We start from the raw sequence: 3,601 nt of genomic DNA on the forward strand, positions 1-3,601 counted from the left end.
CAAGCAGCCAGTATAGACAGCTGGCAAGTTTTTCCGGAAAAGCAGCTGATTTTCCGGAATAACTTGCCAGTGTAGACGCAGCCGGGATGTTTAAAAATGAAAAAGCCTTACTTTTCAGATGCTTTTATTGTTTCTCCTTCTTTTCCTGTATCTTTAATGAAAGGACAAAAGGATTTTTAATGCTGTTTTTCATGGTACTAGGGGTAGTATGCATGTGTGTACACATGTATACATACCAGTGTGTGGTGAAGCTGCTAGTGGTTTATTTAAGGTTAAATCAGATTTCCATTTTCTTTTTTTAACTATAGATGGCAGCATGCTACTGCGCACTGACACAGATGAGCAGAGAATTCATTTATAAAATTTGCAAATAGTTTTCCTATATAAAAAAGTCATAATTTCATTTATTCATATTGAGTCTGGGATTAAGTCATTTCAACCTGAAGCTTCTGATTCCACAAAATTAGATTTAAGAGTTTTAAACTAGCTTGTTCTGTTCAGCAAGTTAATAATACAACGGAGGCATCCAGATGCATCATGTTATTGCCATTTTAGTCGAATAGCAATTTCTAAAAGCTTAGACTATACTTTTAATGTTTATAAAAGCCACCTGTAATTAGGTATATTAAAGGCTGGGGGGGGGAAAAGATACATAATTAGGTAAAAGAGGAATAATTTTCAATATACTGCATTTTTTGTATACTGCAAACTTTGACCTAAAACTGGATAAAGTATGTTGAAAGCTTTCTTTGGTTCCAATCAGACTACTCACATGCTTAAAGTGAAGCTGGTTCTTAAGTGCCTTCCTATATCAGAGCCTTAAAGTCCATATTAGAAGAAAATATCACACACAATTTAAAAATCAAACAAGCAACTTCCAAACAAATTCTTCTTAGGGTGATCCACTATTAGTTACAGGTTGTCCTGGAGCTGCAGATCAGAGCTTTTTCAGCAGTTGTCAGTGAGTTATGCATGCACGAAGAGCGCTTTATACCCTTCGCGCTTTGGTGCCTCTCGCATGCGGCCTGACCTCCCCTTCAGTTCCTCGCTTACTGTCCTCGGTCATGGATGGAGCTCATTGTTCTCAAATGTCATTCTCCTCGTGGAGATACTTGAAAGTTTTTGCCGCACCACATTTTTACCCTACTGTCCCTCCATTTGTCCTTTAGTTAAAACAAAAAAAGAAAAGAGAGGGGAGGGAAGGAGAAAGGATTTGAGACTTTAATGACACCCCCGAGTCTCAGTGCTGGGCTCGCTGGACTTCAAGAAATGTGAGGCATGCCAAGAGCCCATGCCCGTATCAGATGGGCATTCTGCAGGCATATACTGTTTGGAGGAAGCTCGTGTGCCCCAAAACTGCGATCACTGCCACAGCCTCATGGCCAGAACCAGAACAGACAGAGTTCTGGCTCTGTATTTGAGAAGGTTATTCAGCCCGCTGAGGAGTTTCAACCTTCTCAGCTGCTGGTGCAGGCTCCTAAGAAAAGGGCTGCTTCACCCTTGCCACGCAAATGGTCAAAAGAGAGAGCCTTCCCAACAAGATCACTGCCCCCCTGCCAACCCTGTCTCCAAAGGTGAGCAAGGGCGGTATACCAGGTACCTCTGGTACCGCAGCACCAAGACTACATGCCAGCACTGCTACTGTGGCCCCCGCAGCCTCGGCACAAACAAAATCATTATCAGCACTAGAGAGGTCCCACTGTCAAACCCTGGTGTCTGTGCCGGCAACATCTAAGGACCTGGCACCAGCAAAAGTAGCACCACCACCAGCTAAACAGCTGTCCCATAAAACACCAGAGCCGTCTTCCATCTTGTCAGCACTGGTATTAATGCTGCCTCCCACAGGAGCCCCAGCACTGACTCATCCTGATCAGCATGATGGCAGCCCAGCACAGCGCATATCGCCAATGCCCAAAATAAATGGCACAAAGTGCACTTCCCTTCCTCCATCCAAGTAAGCCTTCCTGGTGCTGTTCTCGCCATACACCTCTCCTTGATAGGTGAGGTCTCCTATACTCTCTCAGCATGCCACCTTTGGCAAAAAAGATCAAAAGAGTGTCTTCTCATCACAGCACTCCTCCCCTACTACTTCTCACCATCTCTACTATTTATCACAGCAGACTGCGTCACCCTCCGTGGTATTTGGTGTGGCCATATCCTCCCCACTATCCTCCGTGCTAGTCACCATGGGAGCACTGGGGATCCTGTAGAACATGGTCTACATCTCAGTCCACCCCAGCAAGGAAACCTCTACCACACTTGCCCTCTTGAACTATGCCAATCACTGTGGACTAGGAGGAGGGTCAAATCCCAGAGGAGCATAGTGAGATCCAAGCTCCTGGGGACTTCCCCACTGATTACTTGCCACTAGCCATGAACCCATCTACTATCGTATTAATGGGTCACATGGCCGCCACTACTTATTTAGTTCAGTATGCATGCCTGCATTTGTGTGCCCTGCAACACTGGTTAGTGTCAGTTTACAAGCTATCTCGTCACCCCCTATACAAACATTACTATCCCCAAAAATGTGCGGGCCTCTCTTAAATGGTGGATGCTACCCAACAGTCTTCTAGCTGGGGTCCCGTTCCATCAACCCAAGCCATCGTTACAGATCACTACAGATGCCTCTCCACTGGTTTGGGGCGCACACCTACACCAGCACACTGTTCAGGGCAAATGGTTGCCACACAACTGTACTGCTTATCAACCTCCTTGAACTCAGAGCCATAAGAAACATGTGCAGGCACTTTGCCACCATCATTAGCAACCACATTGTTTGCACACTTACGGCAATATGAGCACCATGTTTTATGTAAACAGGCAGGGAGGGGCCCACTCCTGATCCCTCTATATGGAAGCAATCCACCTTTGGAACTGGTGCATCTGTCATAGGGCCACCCTGAGAGCATCAGACTTACCTGGGGTGAATAATGCCAGGGTGGATACCCTGAATGGCAACTTTACCATCAACCGTGATTGGGAATTGCACCCAGTGGTGCTTGCCTCTGTCTTCTGTTGATGGGGCTAGCCATCAATAGACCTCTTTGCAGCCCCGACAACACCAAGTGCCCCCGCTTCTGTTCCTGGGCAGGGCTAGGCAACAGATCACTGGGCGATCCGTTCCTAATCTGCTGGAACAAATCACTATGCTACGCCTTCCCACCCACCCCACTCATTCCCAGAATCCTGTGCAAGATCCAGTCTGATAGAGCTCGAGTTACTTTGATAGTCCCATCATGGGCCAGACAGACCTAGTTCCTATACCTTTGTTACGTGAGTATCGCACCGCATCATCCTCTCTCATCCCTTCATGACTCCTCTTCCAGAACTGAGGCAAACTGCTTCACCCCCAACCCCACACCCTTCACCTGCACACCTGGTTTCTGTCTGGTTCCATGGATTGGAATCCCTGTGCTCAAAACAAATGAGAACTGTTTTTCTACACAGTAGGAGACCATCCACCAGAACCACGTATCTGCAGAAATGGAAGCGGTTCTTTCCTGGTGTCATCACATCCAAATTGATCATCACGATGTACTGCTTCACGTGTCCTTGACTATATATACCACCTGAAGACTAGAGGCTTTTCCATTCCTCT

Source organism: Pelodiscus sinensis, chromosome 1 (genome assembly GCF_049634645.1).
Source record: "Pelodiscus sinensis isolate JC-2024 chromosome 1, ASM4963464v1, whole genome shotgun sequence".
Taxonomy (NCBI): Eukaryota; Metazoa; Chordata; order Testudines; family Trionychidae; genus Pelodiscus; species Pelodiscus sinensis.